A 20,005-nucleotide genomic window follows, 5' to 3' on the forward strand; every position below is an offset into this window, starting at 1 on the left:
AATGAAAGAAGACAATTTTAAAAGACCAAATGATTTCACCTATATGAAATGCTCATAGTAGGCTAGTATATGGAGACAAAGTATATTAATGGTTGCTAAAGGCTGAAAAGCACATGAAGTACAATGGAGAACTCCTAATTCATGTGTGGTTTCTTACTTGTTAATAAAAATGTTTTTAAAGTGGATGGCGATGTGATCATTTCTATCTGTGAATTATAAAAACTAAAGTAAGCAAATTTATGGTATGCAAATTATGTCTTAATGTAACCATTAAGACAGTATACTAGATGAGCATTCTATAATTTACTAAAAGCAAAATCAACAAAGACAAGCAAAAATTAAATCCATGTGTTTCTAAGTAGCAGAGCTTATTAACACAAATAGACATTTGCTTCTTGTGTTTATATTAATAAGTAAAGGGCTTATATCATTAAGCAAAGAGATTCAATTCAAAAGAGTGAAGTAGCCACAGGACTGATTTAATTGATTTATGTGGTGGGGTCTACAGATATAAGTCAAAAACTCACTTATTAAAGTACCATGTAATTGCAGATAAGAACATTTCCCTTGAAAGAGGGACTTTTGAGTATACATGATTTCTCAGCATAAAAATCCTCAAGTTATTTGTAGCGTCTTGTTCTATTTCTAATTCTGCAGTTCACAAATGTACATCATTTGTCAATCATGATACCTGCATGTGTCCAACTTATTGATCTACAAATAAAAATTGAACCTGATAGTCTCTAAAGTCAAATCACTTATTCAGCAAATACTAAGAGTACAATCAATGTGTCTGACATTTGGTTTCATTTTGGTGGTGGAATGATGAGTCAAATACCCTCTGCTCATGAACGTTATGTTCTAGAACAGATAATGCTAACCAATAGAAGAGATTAAGTGCAGTAATTGGGAATTCAATAATCATATGGAGTATTTAGAAGAGGGAAAAAGTTGTTCTTTGTTGAGGTAACTGTATAAACCCTTAGCTCAGAGAAGTCTTGGAGCATTTACATGAAGCCAAGCAGAAAAACATCCAATGTGATTGTAATATGGTATGTAACAGGCAGAGTAGGTCTGAAGCAGCTTGGAAAACTTGTTAGAAACTACAGTTTGCAGAGTCCTGTTCACTCCATAATTTATGACTCATTAAGAGATTACATAATGTCTGGGGAGAAGGCTTAGCCAGGAAGACTGCTTGTTGCACAAGCATGAGCATCTAAATTTGAATTTCTAGCACCCACATAGACAGTGGTGCTGGGAGGGGGGTGGGTAGTGGTGATGGTGGTGTGTACAACACTGAGGAGCTGGGGAGCAGAAAGTAGATTACTGGGTCTTGCAACCCATGCAGCATTATCCAGACAAATAAAGGCAAGTTTCGGGTTCACTGAGAGACTCTGTTTTAGGGAGAAAAGAGAGTGATAAAATAGGACATCCAATGTCATATATATATATATATATATATATATATATATATATATATATCACATGGCAGAGATTAAAGAAAGGATTCTGAATTAAAAAAAAACATTGCTAGCATGCTTCAGTGCAAATAAATGGTTATAAATAGGAAAATGTAAGGGAAGAACCTGGAAGACACTGTCTATAATACACTAATTTTAGGACATTATTTGCTAATCTGGTGGCTGGATAGGTTTTTGTCAACTTGACAAAAGCTAGGGTCATCTGGGAAGAGGGAACATACATTGAAAAAAAAGTGTATCTATAATACCGACCTGTAAGCAAGTCTGTGAGGGCATTTTTCTTAATGATTTACATGGGAGGGATCAATCCAGCCCACTGTGTGTGGTACCACTCTTGGGAAGCTGGGTCTTAGAGAGGTAGCTGAATATGAACCTTGGAGCAAGCCAGTAGCATTCCTCTATGGCCTCTGAATCACTTCCAACTTACAGGTTTGTGCCCTGACTTCCCTCAGTCATGGATTTGTGACACTGAAATATAAGTCAAATAAATCCTTTCATCCTTTAAATTATTTGTAGTTAGAATATTTTATAACAGCAGGTGAAAGCAAACTAGGACACCTGATAATCAAATTGAGACAATATTACTTCTTAGTGCCTGTAACTCTTCAAGACGCTCTATGTGATTAACATGGGTCCAGTTGTTATGATACATATGATCATTCCTATGATACCATAAGGAAAGAAAAAATGTTTGCATTTTGCACTTCACCAAGGACTTTATATCAATCTATTGCACTTCCTTTTGGAGTATTTATATACAGCTAACTAGTCAGAAATAGAAAGTTGTTAAAACATTAGGAAGGTCAGAGGGTTTTTGATTTTTAAAATAGTGTGAAACCTACAATTTATGAGCATAAGAATGAGCAGGGAGACAGTTTAGCAGTCATTTACTAATATATTAATATCTCTGAGTGAAGACTAGAAACCATATGGAGCTGATTACTTCAATAAACATGCAATTAGATTTTGGAAGGAGTGATCAGCCCAGCTGACTGGAATGACTCATATCCAAGAAGCTTTATATTTTCACCCTTCCATAAGAAAAAGAAGTCATACCACTGAAGTATCATTGACTGATAATGCATATTGACAAGTGTATCAGACATCCACATAAAGAGAAATATTAAAGTAGGTATTATTTGATTTGCCTTTCTCAATATGAGGTGAAAGTAAAAACTAGAAAACAAAAGGAATGCTACCTACCAGGACTATTTCCTTCAGTTTTAGTTAACACACAGAAGAGAAACACAACCAAGTGACATGTGGGTGGAAGTACTTCAGTCTGATAAAAAGCACACTACACAAGATTAGGAATTCTAAAATGAATCCTCATAATTTCCCAATTGCTCCATACTTTGAATGGAAAAAAATGAAACTAGAAATCAAGATAATAGAGAAATAATACTGGGACAAGTTTCCCATTTTTGTAGTAATTGTGTGACACAACTCAGTGACAAAGCATTCCATAAAGCCTGCTGGGCACAAAGCAGAACTCAGGAGTCAAAAGGCCCACTGAACTTCAATTGGGAATTCAAAAGAACGAGGCAGCATGTTTGCATATATACAAAGGGCAACAAAACAGCATGCTGCCTTTGAGAACAGTGCTGCTAAATGTATGTTTAAGCTGGAATGTTGCCAACAATTCTATTTGTGAGAGTTAATATGACTGTCAATAAGGTTGTCTGAGAAAACGTCAAGCCAAGAGAACAGTTGATTATTGAATTTCCCAATTTGTAGGGATGGTAACATGCTAAGGCTATTTATTTGTGTGCAGCTGCCCACAGGGAGAAGTTCTTCTGTGTTTCATGCATACCTTGGAAATAGTCGGTAATGCATCAAGGTTCTACTAAAAACAACTTGTGTTCTTACCTGTTTGAGTCTTTATTTCTGTTTGGCAGCCTGATGATTGCTTCTACTTTAAAGCCCAGCTCAAAATTTCTAGAGGCAATCATTTCTGTTCACCAAGAAAGTGCTCCTTCACAAACTGCCATTTTCTATGCATTCCATTGCCATGGTCTTTGTGTTTTACTTCTATTATCAAATCTCAAAGAACTCTTCTCACTTAAATTAAATCTCAGCAGCTCTGGAATAAGCCAATCAGAAACTACATTCTAGTAACACCAGTTATTTCATCTATAACTTTTAGAAAAAAAAGTTATTCTAGTTTCATTTTGTTGCTATAATAAAAACACCCTAATCAAAAACAATACAAGAGAAGAATGAATTTATATGACTAGCTTATAATTCCAAGTTACAGTTCTAGGTTACCATCTGTGCTGATTGTGTTTTGTCAACTTGACACATCTGAGAGGAGGGGGCATCAATTGAGAAAATGTCTCCAGAAGATTGGCCTGTGACCAAACCAATTGAGTGTTTTCTTAAGGAATGATTGATGTGGGAGGGCCCAGACTATCATAGGTGGTCCCTCCCCTGGGCAGCTGTTTCTGAGTTGTTTACCATAGCAAACTGAGCAAGCCATAAAGAACAAGCCAGTCCAGAGCTCCCGTCCATGGCCTCTGCTTCAGTTTATGACTTGAGTTACTGTCCTGAATTCCCTCAGCAATGGACTGTTACTGTAAGATGAGATGAACTCTTTCCACCTAACACTGGTTTTGATCATGGACTTTAGTCACAATAGAAACCTAACTAAGACAATGACTAAACGGAAAACCTAGTGATAATAACTGCCAATAAAAATGTGAAATACTAAGAATGTACATATTGGTGATATGAGAAAATTCATTTATAACAATCATGAAAAATTGGCAGAGTAACTACTGATATGTACATATATATAACCCAATGTCCAGAAATTCTACTCAGAGATATATCTCTAATGGAAATATGAATGTTTGCCACAATACATAAAATACATTGCTCATAGCAGAACTATGGATTGTACCAATATTATGATTGTACCCAAAGCCTAGAATTATTCTAAATATAAATCAACAGTATAATGGATAAGCAAATTCTACTTTATTCACAAAATAAAATACCATAGAGCAATACAAATAAAACAACTATGTGAAAATGCCATAAATGATTTCTATAAGATTTTCCTATGCAAATTGTGTTACATCTTCTAAATATTCTGGTGGAGAATATATTTGAGGGGGAAAATGATCACCGGATACTTCTTGGGTACAGAAAAGGATAGACATATAGAAGTAGATGCGGATATGAAAAATTGGAGATTTTGACAGAGTGCTCTGCCTTGTGATAGGAAACCGTACACAGCTTTTAGGGAACAGTGTGAGGTGCATAATAGAAACACCATACTTTAAACTGAGAGGACTGAGCCTTAACGGGTAAGCATTTGTGGTGGTTTGTTTTTGTGGTAAATTGACATAACTTAGAATTACCTGAGAGAAGAGCTTCAGTTGAGTAATTATGTAGATCAAGTTGCTCTGTGGGCAATTCTGTGGAGCACTGTCTTGACTGTTGATGTGGGAAGACTTATCTTGAATTTGGGCATCAGCATTTCATGGACTGGATCTTATAAAAGTGCAAAACAATTGCTGAGTATAAATATGAGCACACAGGCAGCACAGGTACATTTATCTCTCTCTGATTCTAGCTATAGATATGATGTGACTAACGGCTTGAGTTTCTTCCTTGACTCCCCCTCAGTGATAGGTGGTATATTAATTATATTTCTATTGCTGGGATAAAACTGCATAATTAAAAGCAACTTGGGGAGGAGAGGGTTTATTTCAATTTATTGTTCCACATCACATCCTGTCACAAAAGGAAGTCAGACAGGAACTCAAGGCAGGAATGTGGAGGCAGAAAGTGAAGCAGAGGTCATGAAATAGTGCTACTTACAGCTTGCTATCCATCCAAGACAACCTTCCCAGGGATCCACTATCCCCAGTGAGCTGGAGTTTCCCATGTCAATTGATGCCCTAGTGATTTGCCTACAAGCCCATTTCATAGAGGTTGTCTTAGTTAAGGTTTCTATTGCTGTTATGAAACACCATGGCCAAAAAGCAAGTTGGGAAGGAAACAGTTTAGTCCGCATACACGTCCATACACTGTGCATTATTGAAAAAAGTCAGGACAGGAACACAAACAGGGCAGAAACCTGAAGACAGGAGATAATGCAGAGCCACTGAGCAGTGCTGCTGACTGGTTTGCTTCTCATGTTTTCTAATAGGACCCAGGACCACCAGCCTAGGGATATCACCATCCACAATGGGCTAGAATCTTCCCCATCAATAACAAATTAAGAAAATGCCCTACAGCCTGACATTATGGGGGTATTTTCTCAATTAAGTTTTCCTCCTTTCAGATAATTCTAGTTTGTGTGTCAGGTTGACAGAGAAGAGTAGCCAGCATAGAGGGGTTTTCCCAGATGAGATTTTTTTTTCCCAGATTGGTCTACCTTACTCTCATAAGAGAATAGAACTGAACAACACATAGTTGAAAGTATTTATTTTGGGCAAGCAAAACTAGTCCAACCTTATGGAACTCCTAACTTATAGTTTATCATGCCAGTTACATTTGTCTGGGTATTAGCTTTTATAGGTTGCACTTAAGCAAAAGAAACAAGGTACTACACTTTGGCTACACTCACAGTGCCTGAATAAAATGAAACTACATTATAGAACAAGGGAGTCTTGATGGATATAGAAAGATGAGAATGAATAATAGACACATGGGTGAAAAGATGAAAACAGACACACGTACAGGAAAAAGTAGAACTAAGAACAAACTGTTGAACAATTTACCCAAATTAAAGAGGATTAGATAACTTAGAGACAGAGGAATCTGCACAAATGTGTGTGTGTGTGTGTGTGTGTGTGTGTGTGTAGAGAAGAGGGAGATATTTAAAATCTGAAAAGCACTAAAATCTTATTGGAAGAAGGTAGAAGAAAAAGAGGATAGTGATAAGATGCTCAACAAAGTTTTCAAAGCTACCAGCCCCTTAACATTATGTTTGAACTATTCATGTCATTACCTGGGCCTAACTTTTAGCCAAAGTTGGGTTCCAATATTCCAATAGGATTTAAACTAAAAATTTTCCTGCTCCACTTGCCACAGGGCCATTTGTCTTTTTCACTTTAAGTCAATAGCTCAAAGCCACTATGTCATATGCCCACCCAGACTAAGCCAGCCAGAGTCACATCAGCAAGCAGAGTTTGGCATTGACCTTTTCATATTCTGTATTTGACTGCCTGGCCCATCAGTGTGTTTCTTGCCTCTCTGTTTACAACTTCACTAAACTGTAAAGAGGGGACCGTCAGTCAAAATACCAAGCACAGAAAGGTCACAGCGACTGCTTACTATTTGCCGATGATTTTTAATCATTCACTATGGAATACACCTGAGACCCTACAGTTAATTTCATTTGTTATTGACAGAAAGAATCTCACCTAGCCTTCATTTCTAGTATGAAATGAAGAGACAGAATCCAGAAAAAGAATCCCACTACACTGTATGGACTCAGGATGATTCAATTCATTTTCAGGTTTTATTTCTGCAACTTGAAATGAACATGTTGTTTATTACTGAAACACACACACAAATAAAACTCATATTCCTTACTCTACTCTTTGTGACAAAGTATGTCGTGAGACCTAGCAGACCACATAACTCACATGTTCTCAAGACCTTCACAGCCTGTGGACATTAAATGTTATAAAATACATTTAATATTTTGGCTGAAAGCTAATATTGCCAGAGAATAGAATACTAGTATCCTCCAAAAGGTGGCTTTCTCTATCTCAACACTGATTACAATTGGTGCCAAATAATTGTTGTGTGAGATATCTTGTACCTCTAGTTCTATACATCATAGACTATTTCATCTCATCAATAAATATTAGTAGCTCCTTCCCAATTATTACAACAATGACAACAAAAACATTCAGATGTAGTTAAATATCTCCAGTGAGGCAAATTTATCCAAATTTTAAAAAAACACTGTTTTAAAAATATAAAATTGACTTATAAGTTGTGAAATTTTTTCATGAGAAAAGAAATGCGTCTTCTACAATTTGAATTTTTACGTGTGTGTGTGTGTGTGAGTGTGTGTGTGTGTGTGTGTGTGTGTAAAATGCCTAAAAGCAGAAAGATTATAATAGTGATTCTTAATTCTGATAACAAATTATAATTACTTGAGCTTTTTAAAAATGTCTGGAGGCAGGACTTTGGGCTCTTACATGGTTTAAAGTTCCTGTTGTGGTTCTATTTTTGCTCACCCAAGATTGATAACTACTCAAAATGCCCATTAAATACAGAAGACAAAACCTTATCTATAGTTTCTAAATCAGCAGGTCTAGAGTGGGGCTAGACAATTCAAATTATACAATTTAACAGCTTTATATGTCACGCCTATGGTACTGATCCAAAGAACATTTTGAGATCTGCTGTTCTATTAGAATGATGTGTCTCCAGGTATTGGCAGTGCTCTTTCCTTTTCAACTGGAGAAAAACATTGTAGGAAAGGAGAGTGTTTTACCAAATTATTTCCCCTTCCCTATCTTGTCCAAGATCCTTTCAACCTTGCTACTCACCCAGTGACTCAACTCCATGTTCCTTTCTGATCAAAAAATAAGAAACCAATAATCAAAATAAACATATGTAACTCAAACATGTACACAAAAAGCAAACAACAAAAACATGGAGTCTGTGTTGCACTGGCCAACAACTCATAAGTGTGCAGTATGCCCTGGAGTGTGACTGATATACCCAGTGTCATTCCACTGGAAAGATTATTTTCCCTCTCCCAACAGGTTATTAATTGATAATAGCCTCTCAGCTAGGAGTAGAAATTTATATTCATGTCCTCTTCTCCACGATGGAATTGTATCTGGATTGAACTTGTACAAGTTTTAGGCATGCTGTCACAAATCCTTTGGCTTCATATGAACAACTGTCTGTTGTATCTGGAAGAAGCCATTTCCTTGAAGTCATCTACCATCTCTGGCTCTTAATCTCTTTCCACCTCCTCTTCCACAAAGATCTGTGAGACTTGAGGTTGATAAAGACATCCCATTTAGGGCTAAGTGTTCCAAAATTGTCTCATCTTTGAACATTGTCTAGTTGTTGGTTAATTTTAATCTTGTATTCTTGTGTTATATTTTAGTATTTTTTATATACATTTAGTGATTTCAAATTTCCAAAATCACATGTGGATGATGATTCAGGCCTCAAATTCCAGCATTCAGAGGTCTGAGGCAGGAGGCTCAAGGAAAATCTGAGTGAGCTAGGCCACATGACAAATGCCAGGCCTACCTGAGATATAAGAGAAAGACTCTAAACAGAAAGTGTTTCATAGCTAAATTGGCTACATTTGAGGCAGTAATTGTGTACACCTTCCTTCAAATCTCTTTTCTCATGCATGAACAGATACTTATTATTCAAAATAGTTTGTTAAACACTGACTAGCTTTTTAAAAGTAATTTTAGTACCTAAATCTAATCCCTAAACAATGCAGTGTGTGGGTATGTGTGTGTGTTCTTCTTTATGATCGTAAGTATCATAAAATCAAGATCATATTACTTGCATTTACCCATACTATGGTATTTTGAGATAAATACTATAATCTTTATTTACCTATGGTTATGTATGTAGTCTGTAGTATACTCATTTTCATGTATTTTTTTGAAATTCCAAACATACATATACATGGTATCTATTGTTTATATCCACATTATTTCAAGATTTCTCCTTATAAACAATGTTTTGGTGAATATTTATGTACATGAAAATCTTTTATGTTACTATTTACAGAAGCTGTACTCATTCGCACTCTCAATAGAGTTGATAATGATTCTCCCTATACTATGAATTTCTCCAACTTGGCAAATTTGTATTTTTTAATTTGATTTTTGCAAAATGATGTATTTGTGTGAATCTACTTTGAATTTCCATAAAACAAGATAGCTTACAAATTATCTAAGTTTATACCTCAGTTAGATATATACAATACCATAGGGGAAGCTATTTAAGGTCCTTGGCAAATTTCTTAGCATACTGTTCACAAGTAGTAATAATTCTCAAGGGAATGGATCCCATATTTGCTGAGCAAGTGCTTAATGAATTCAACCATATAAAAGCTGTCTTGATTTTAGGACTATAGTTGAGTCCTTTAAGTTTTCTTTTTTTTCTTTTCACATTAACTTAGATTCTCATAAAGAAGGAACTTGAATTTAGTCTGTCATATTTTCCTATCCTAAACTCACACAAGAGACCATGGAAAGCTTAAAGAATCTTCCCTAATTACACTAAAGGATTTTCACAAAGCCAAAGTCAACAATTAAGAGTTAAAGTCAATTTGTATCTACTAAACCTTCATATTCTAGTGAAGAAAGTAGAAGATGAAGAGGCAGAAGTGACTTATTCAGTGGCCTATAGCCAGCATGTTGATGATTGAAATACAAGGCAAGTCCATTCCCCGTTTTGTGCACCAACCCCATCCAATGAAAAGTGGCACATGGATGATAATGGATGGAAGTATATGACACCAGCAGGGAAGGAGGTGGAAGAGAGGCCTGAGGCACAAGATGAGAGGCAGAAGTGATCAGGACAAAAAGGTCATGCCTTTGCTGTGTTTTTGTCATCACTGAGGGATGATCTCCATTTTGCCATGCATGCCTGCAACAATCAACCCCCAGGCTAGACTGGTCAATGCAAGACAGTGCTTGCAAATGGAGCACTTCTCAACTGTCGAGTAGGTTGCCAGCCACCTTGACATGGGCTTCAGAAGTCATCGTTCTAAAGCAGGCACCATTGCACTTGCTGAAAATATCTCACCAGATTATCATGCTTTTAATTAGCCGTGCATGATGACAATCAATTAAGGATAGCATAAAAGCCAATGGAAATAATGCAACTCTCATTACAGATTTCTCATTTGTTATATGAGTCTGTCTACTGATTGAGTTCCCATTAACACAAACTGGGGCCTATTATTTAGGCCATTTCAGTAGAGTACAGGGTTATCTTTCCCTTTGACATTTATTGTACCTAACAGAAAGGTTAAAAACAAATATGTTCACTGGATTATTTATTATCTTATGAGATTCAAGCAGAGTCATTATGTTTTCTTCTCCTTATCAAAGCTGGTAGAGAGACTCTTTAAGGAGCTTGAGATAAATATTAAGGAAATCCTGCTTTTCTTGTACTCACAGAGATAAAACAGGAAGTAGAGATGCTTAGTAAAAACCAGAGATGAGACTTATCATTCACCATTTGCACACCGCCACTACTGCACGTGCTCTAGACCAGCTCCCAGTGCCTTAAAAAGTTACATTGGCATATTCACGAAGGCACAGACATGTTAGCAAGAAGGCCCTAAACTGGGAATTAGGGAGACATATTCCAAAAGTCTCATGCTTTTAGCAATTTCTTATATGACTTGGAAGACTGTAGCCTTCTGTTACATGGACCAAAATCCTTGATTCTACCATTGTTTTCTAAAAGTTCAGCAAACTCTATAACTATCCCTTCAAAACAAATTCCACCTTACCTCTTACACTGGTACCAACATAGCAAAGAGCATTGGTAATCTGGAAGACTATAATACCATGCAGAATTTAATAATGCTAGCCCACTGGACAGCACTTATATACATACACCATACTTCCCCTTATAAAGGACAAGGCACAGTACTAGCTTTCTCTGTGAACTCCTTCACAGAGAAATATGTCACATACTGGTAGAAAATAATCAAGGGGAAACCTCTACCAAATATAGTAGTTTAAAAAATTATTCCTAACTTTACCTTTAGCTTCTGAAAAATAAATTCTAAGCCCTTAAAACTCCATGTTTGATAACAGCTCCTTTGTTCACCTGAGATCTTTGCCACGTGACAGCTTAACATTGTGATTTGTGATACAGGATTTGAAACATTCAGTGTCTGCTCTTCCTTGGAACATGGTAGAAAATACAGCACAGGCATATGGCATTAGGTATAGCTCTGAAGAACCTATAAACTCGGGATATCATGTCTTAAATATGAAAAGATATCCTTCCATAAGTATTTGACCATTTGGTCTTCAATTAAACTACTTTGGAGGTGATGGAACCATTGGTAAGAAGGGCCTAGCTGGAAGACAGAATTCCTCCAATCCTATCTCTGATATCTGAACCATCGTGATATGCATAGGGCCATGCATATCCCTTTTGTTGCAATTGTCAGGCATTCTTTCATAGCAACCAAAAAAACAACCAGAAAAAGGATTAGTCATGTAGAGAACCAACCCTTGAACTCTTGTGAAACTCTAGACACCGCAGCTCAGAAAAAACTGTCTGGATTGACAGTACTGTATACATTGTTACACAGAGAAGTTGAAAAGGCAATAAGAAAATTCTTATTTGCACCTTTCGTTGACTCTTTCCTATGCATCTCTTTCTTTTTTATATTTATTATATTAAATTTCATTTTGCATTCCAACCACAGTTCTCCTTCCCACCCTGCCACTCCCTTATCTCTTCTCATATCCACTCCTCATAACAGGTAAGGGTTACCATGGGGAGTCAACAAAGTCTGGTTCATTAAGTTGGGGCAGGACCAAGCCACTCCACCCTACATTAAGGTTGAGTACGGGATTCCACCATAGGGAATGGGCTCCAACAAGCTAGCTCATGCACCAGGATAGATCTTTGTACTACTGACAGAAGCCCCTCAGATAGTCCAAGCTTCACTACTATCTCCCACATATGGAGGGACTAGTTAGGTCCCTTGGAGGCTCCACAGCTGTTGGTCTAGAGTTCATGATTTTCCACAAATTTGGTTCAGTTGTCTCTGTAGATTTCTCTATCATGATCTTGACCTCCCTTGCTCAAATAATCCCTCCTCCCTCTCTTGGATTGGATTCCTGGGGCTCTGCCCAGTGCTTGGTTATAGATCTCTGTATATGGTTCCATCAGTTGCTGGATGAAGGCTCTATAATGATAGTTTGGGCATTCACCAATATGATCACAGGGGAAGGACAGTTCAGGCACCATCTACAATATTGCTAGGAGTCTTAGCTGAGGTCATCCTTGTGGATTCCTGGGAATTTACCTAGCATCAGGTTTCTCCCTGACCCAATAGTGGTTCGCTCTATCATGATTTCTTTTTCATTGCTCTCCCACTCTATCCTTCCCAGCCCCTCCCCCCCACGATCATCCTGTTCCCTCATGTTCTCATCCCTTTTCCCCTCCTTTTAACCATCCTCATTGCCCCCTCTTCACTCAGGAGATCTCATCTAATTCCCCTTCCCACAGTGATCCATGCATCCCTCTTAGGGTCCTCTTTGTTACCTAGCTTCTCAGAAGCTGAGGATTATAGTCTGGTTATTGGAATGATTTTATATTGTATTGTTCGCTGTTATAAATCATAAACATTGAATATAATAACTTTCAATGATTTCTATGAGTGCCTATGAGTGTTTCTAGCACATTGTTGAACCTCAGTGTGGTTTTCAGACCACACACACACACACACACACACACACACACACACGCACTTACAGTTGGTGGTAGAAATAAAGCTGGTCAATGTTCCCTTAGACTCTGAATGAAGCTCACTATTCTCTTAGCCAATGAATTGAATGACTTCATTATTAGTTCCCAAGATATCTTACTCTCTCAGTAAAATTTGCAGGTTTTATTAATGAGTAACTTGGATGTGGTTGATCTTCCAGATTTTACCAATGATAAATTTTTAAATACCATGAGAACCCAGAATCACATCAAAGAAAAGAGAGTATATTCCCTCAAAATCAACTACTGATATCCCTGAGGTCTTGATGTTGAGGTCAAAATATTGTGAAGATTCTTATAGACAATCACAAAGGGAGGACTTAGGATGTGTTCAAGGCATCATTTGTTTAAGAACATTCAATGTAACATAATTAGGTACATAGATCAGTACTCTTTCTTGCTCTTCATCAACATTTTTTGCTTTTCCTTTTGTTCTTTTTCTCCTTCTTCTCCACCCCTTCCCTCTCTTCATCTCTGCTTATCATCTTTTTTTAATCACCCAGGTAACTTCAAACACTACATTAGAAGAAGCAAAACTCAGTTGTTTGCCTAGTCTAAACATTTTTATGTAGCTACTATTTAAAATTGCTGTCAATTGTGAATAGCTGAGTAAAGATATATCAACAACTTAACAACTTAATATTACCCAGGCACTAAAATTATATTTGTGGCATTTTAATGGCAGAAATAAGTCCAACTTTCTATGTAAAAACAGTACAGAAATGTTATATTATACATCAAGTATGTTTGTAAACATTTACACAATACTAATAAAAATGGAGGGAGAATAGAAAATATCAGTAATTTTTCTTCTATTATAGTTATGAATAAGTCCCTTTGTTATGCTTTTTCTACATCTGACAAAATTTTAACTCGCATTGTTAAACAATATAGATAAATATATTTATATGGTAAATATAGAGAGATATATTTTATAGAAGGAAACTTTACTGTTGAGTACCACACACTCTTCTCATCTCAAATAATGCAGTTTAGAGCTTAATATGTGATTGTCAGTCATTTGAGTGCCTGCTATTTAGGGTTCAAGGCTATCTAGTCTCTTTCCTATTGACTATCTATCACTTCCCACCCGGTGAAGTACAGAGTCTTTACTTCCTCAGTGAGTCTGGGCTGAATTGCTATTTCTGTAGTGAGAAGGGGAATTTTGTTTCAAAACATGAGTTTTCTCTTTCATTCACACTTACATCTCTCCAAGAAAATCCCTGTTGTTCAGCTGGCCTGAATCAATCTAAGATGACTAATTTTCAAGCTATTTTGTGGAGAATATTGCATAATAGAAAGTATAAATAGAGTGCTTTTATCACAAAACTGAGTGTTGGACAAATTCTTTACTCATGATAAAAGCAACAAATCTCCTTGGAGTGCCACAGTTACTTTCTTTTCCACTACTCAATTAACAGTGTGTTAAGCATCATTCCTATAAGAGCTTTAATGTCAATCCTAGAGTGCTTGGTAGTTTTCAAATCCTTTCCATTTGCACAAACGCCCAGTCATATTGCTCTGTTTCTTGAAGTGGCTCAAGTAGAGCTTTATTGTTTACTGGTATGGGATGTAAGTCCCAACATTTCTTGTAAACTCTTGTGGTTTCTGACCCAGACAGCAACCTCACACTTACATACAATGTTGCTTATCTGCAAGGTCTTCGGGTACCCAGAGAGATTTTCTGTCTCTCTTTCAGAGTTCTGTGCACTATTTGACTAAAACAGATGCCACTTTCTATCAGTTATATAAATCACTTGATCAAATCTCCAGCAAATATTTAATGCCTATCTGTCACCCCTCCTCTAGAGAAATGGCCAAAACTACAGTGTCTGTTTTTTGCAACCTTTTTGAAGAATATGACAGTATTTAGGAATAATGAGACAGCTGGGTAAACATTCAACTTTCCCTGAAACACCAACTGTAGGTACCTTATGGGGGATAGACCAAGAGAAAAGAAAACAGAAATCAACTCTCTGATAATCAACTTGTGGTTCATACACATAAATGGAAATGCAAAAAGCCCTTCTCAAATAATTACAAAATATATACTTAGAGTATATTGCAAGGTGAAGGCGTAAGTCACAAACAATGCCACACCAATTCGGGGTTATGATTATTAGGGTGGTATTTATTTAAAGGGGAAAAAACTTACAGATCACTGTCCCAGGCAACAGCCCTCTTCGCAACCAGGAAAGGAGTCTAGTCGCAGGCGGAGCAGGAAGTGAAGAGGGAAGTGGCCGCTTTTTTAAAGGGAGAGAAACCACGCCCCAGTGGGCTGGTACCTCAGCGGTGATAGGCTGGAGGAGTGGGAGGACCTCCCGCAACACCTCCCCCTTTTGTTTAAATAAGAGAGTTCTAAACCTACTATGAAATTATATACAATAAATACAAATATCCTATTCTAACTAGCTTAGGTCTTGTATAATAAATAACTTGGCCAAGTCATGAGAGAAAGTAACTGCATTTATATAGTCTTCAACCCCATCGAAGATCTGAGAAGGGAAATAATGTTACCTGGGTAATTAGGAAGTTCAGTAAAACAACTTCCAAAACATGCAACAAATTACAGAGACAACTAGCTACCTGGGCAATCACCCAAAGTCACATTAGCAGCGTTGAAGCAACCAACTTTGGCTAAGGCCTAACATAACTGACATACCATTTTCTAAGGCAAGCAACTTTTCAAAACTATCTTACCCTGTCTTGGCAGGATATGACAGTCCTGTTTTATCCATTGATGCATGCTCTGTATCTTTGTCAGTTGTTGAGGTATGGGCATTTCTTTGCCCAAACGCCAGTTCTGCCAAAAAGAAAGGCTCCAAGTGGAGTGTCTTTGGTGCTCAACATTCTCTCGGGAATAGAGTGGTGTTGCCAGGAGCAATTGTGTCTCACTACCACAAAACTCTGAGTTAGATTAAAGGCCATTTTCTACAGCTCTTTGAAGAAGTTGAAGATTATCTATCTATACTGAGTATAATCTCTATATATCTAAAGAACCTGATTAGTCTATTATAAATGACAAACTTAGATGACTATTAGTCTATATAATTCTCAATATCTATCTAACTTAAAGACTAAGACAATAAACGACTGTGAAACAAATGAGGACAATGACCTCCAAATATAAACAATGTACAAATATACATTGCAGTAGGCAAATATATATCAATACACAATCATTATATAAGTATCTTAATCAGAGGTAGAAATGTACACTGCAATATGGTAAATATATACAATATATATATATATATCAATACAATATATGTCAATACATAAAAAAATGTTTTAAACAGAGGTAGAAACATGCATGCGTACAATAGTCAATATAATTTAACTTTGTATCAATATACAAGAATCTATACCAATCTATTTGTCTAAAAACAGTAACTCACAATTACAAATCTATTATCCCATCATCCCTCTTTTTTTTTTTTTTCAAAATGATCCCTGAGCGTATAAAATTCCTCCCCCAACCCTCAATCGTATACTAATTATAATCAACCCCTAAATGATGTCCCTAAACCCAAGGGCAAGTTTTACTGGGAAAGGGGACGTCGTCCTCTAGAATTACTTCCAGCTGTCATGGGGGCGACGTTCTTTCTGGGGGATCCTGTGAAAGTGAAATGATGGTTAAATTTCAAGATCAATGTCTTTTAAAATTGCCAATAGTCTCTGAGTATTTTGTGCAGGTCTGGCCAAAATGTGGTATAAGATGTGCACCATTTCAGCTAACCAAGTTGGAACTGTCTTGTGCAGCTGGTACCAAAAGCAGGTCTTGTAGTAGCGCTAACAGTATCATGACGTCATATCAACCAGGTGGAGTTGTTGTTATGGGGCCCCATCTTCTTCCTGGAAACTTCAAATGTCACTTCAGGAAAAACTCATTGTTCATTATGAAAAACTTAAACATTAATCATATAGACATATATAAACATATATATATATTCAATGAAAGACATGATAGATATATTCAATGAAAAGTATGATAGATATGAAGAAAAGCAAAGATGTTTTCTAAACTCGTATTTCTTTCTGTCCCATATCATGGCTCTTGACATGAGACAGAAACTCCAGAAACTCTGGGTTTTTCTCTTACTAACAGGCTTGGAATTGGAGAGGGACTGAGCCAAAGTCCAACTTCAAAACCAGCTTTATAAAAATTTAGAAATATGGTTTAATATTACTTACACAATCCATTCAGTTGTCTTCATATTTCCTATTGGGCAGGTATTTTTCCATTTGTCAGTATCCAAACATCCAGGGTCCCTTGAATTTCTCAAAGATGAGTGTTTTCCTGTGGAGATAAGAACAGAACCCTGCCCCCATTCTATATGTTTTTCTTACCACCTGTATGAATATCATCATTGTGGATGAGTTGTCATTTCTCCTTTCCAAGAGGTTTCTCCTCTTCAAATCGAAACTTTATTAATTTTGATGGTATCCACAATTTTTCTTCTCCTGTGGAAACAAGAGCAAAACCCCTTCCCCAACGTAGCACATCTCCTGGCTTCCACTGAGAGGTCAGCACATCTTTGAAATAAATCGGTTGATTTAGTTCAGCAGACTTTTCCATTATCCAATGTCTTTCTGCTGCTGTCGTTCCTTTCTCATTAGCGTTAAGAAAATTCAAGGTTAATAAAGCATTATGTAATCTATTTCTGGGGGTATTTTCAGTCCCTTTCTGTTTGTTCAGCATATCCTTTATAGTACGATTTGATCTTTCTATAACTGCCTGACCTGTAGGATTATTTGGTATACCTGTAATGTGTTTTATATTATAATAATCAAAAAAGCGTTTCATTTTCTTAGATACATATGCTGGACCATTATCTGTCTTTATTTGCGCAGGTATACCCATGATGGCCATAACTTCCAATAAATGTGTGATTACTGAATCAGCCTTTTCTGAGCTCAGGGCAGTAGCCCATTGAAAACCTGAATACGTGTCTATGGTGTGGTGTACATATTTTAATTTACCAAATTCCATAAAGTGGAACACATCCATCTGCCAGATTTCATTTCTCTTAGTACCCTTTGGGTTACTCCCTGCAGGCAACGGTGTTTGATTATAGAAAGAACAAGTAGGACATCTCTTTATAATGTCCTTAGCTTGTTGCCAAGTAATGGAAAATTCTTTCTTTAGGCCTTTACTATTGACATGATGCTTCTTATGAAATTCCGAGGCCTGCAACACACTTCCAATCAATAATTGATCAATCTCAGCATTGCCTTGGGCTAGAGGACCAGGCAGACCTGTATGGGACCGGATGTGTGTTATGTACATCGGACAAAGCCTGTTCCTGATTATGTCTTGTACCTGGATAAACAATGAAGTCAACTCTGTGTCATCTGGTATAAATTCAGCGGTTTCAATATGCAAGATAACTCTTTCTGCATATTGTGAATCTGTAACTATATTAAGAGGTTCTTTAAAATCCCTTAGCACCATAAGAATGGCATATAATTCTGCCTTCTGGACAGAATTATAAGGGCTTTGTTCCACCTTACTCAATTCATCTGACTTGTAACCTGCTTTCCCTGATTTATTTGCATCAGTATAGAACGTACGGGCTCCAGTTATTGGAGCATCACGTACAATTCTAGGAAGAATCCAAGAAGTTCTTTTTATGAGATTAAGTCTATCACTTTTGGGATAGTTGCTATTAATTTCTCCCAAAAAGTTAGCACAAGCTCTTTGCCACGGTTCATTGTCTTCCCATAACTTTTTTATTTCTTCAGTAGTAAAAGGCACTATAATTTCTGCTGGGTCTATACCTGCTAGTTGACGAAGTCTCAGCTTACCTTTTATAATTAATTCAGAGACCTTTTCCACATAAGTTTTTAATTTTTTACTTGGTTTATTAGGTATAAATATCCACTCTAAAATAATATCTTCCCTCTGCATTAGAATCCCTGTAGGAGAAATTCTGGAAGGCAATATGACTAGGATGCAGCTAAGATTTGGGTTCACCCTATCCACATGTGCCTCCTGTAATTTTTCCTCAATCATTGTCAGTTCCTTTTCTGCTTCAGCTGTCAGTTCTCTTGGACTATTCAAATCTTTATCACCATCTAAGGTTTTGTTTAAATGAACTATTAGATCAGGTGTTATCCCAACAGCTGGTCGTAGACTGGAAATGTCTCCTAACAATCTTTGGAAGTCATTAAGAGTCTTTAACCGGTCTCTCCTAATTTGTGCCTTTTGCGTTTTAATTTTCTCTAACCCTATTCTGTAACCTAGGTAATTAATAGAATTTCCTCTTTGAATCTTTTCAGGGGCAATTTGTAATCCCCACCTAGGCAAGACTTTCTTTACTTCTTCAAACATCCTTTCTAAAGTATCTTTATTTGAATCAGATAATAAGATGTCATCCATGTAATGATAAATGATGGACTTGGGGAATTGTTTACGAATTATTTCCAATGGCTTACTTACAAAATATTGGCACAGTGTAGGACTATTGAGCATACCCTGTGGGAGGACAGTCCACTGATATCTCCTATTAGGCTGAGAATTATTATAAGTAGGCACTGTGAAGGCAAATTTTTCTCTATCCTTTTCTTGTAACGGTATAGTGAAAAAACAATCTTTCAAATCAATAACTATAAGAGGCCATCCTTTTGGTAACAGAGAAGGCAAAGGAATTCCAGATTGTAGTGGGCCCATAGGTTGAATTACTTTGTTGACAGCTCTTAGATCTGTCACCATTCTCCATTTACCAGATTTCTTTTTTACAACAAACACAGGAGAATTCCAAGGGCTGGTTGATTCTTCAATATGGTGAGCATCTAGTTGCTCTTGCACCAGCTGTTCCAATGCCTGTAGTTTATCTTCAGCTAGAGGCCATTGTTTGGTCCATATTGGCTTCTCAGTTAGCCATTTTAAAGGTACGGCCGTTGGTACCTCTAAAGGTTTGGTATTTGCTGTATGTTCTTGTACAGCCTGAATAGCTGGTGACCTTTTTCCATAATACCTCATCATATCCTTCCCAGAATTATGAGTTCCTGGAAATACAGGAATGTTAATCTGGGTATTCCAT

Source organism: Microtus oregoni, unplaced genomic scaffold (assembly GCF_018167655.1).
Source record: "Microtus oregoni isolate MIOR12 unplaced genomic scaffold, Mior012 000143F_ref0000043, whole genome shotgun sequence".
NCBI classification, from domain to species: domain Eukaryota; kingdom Metazoa; phylum Chordata; class Mammalia; order Rodentia; family Cricetidae; genus Microtus; species Microtus oregoni.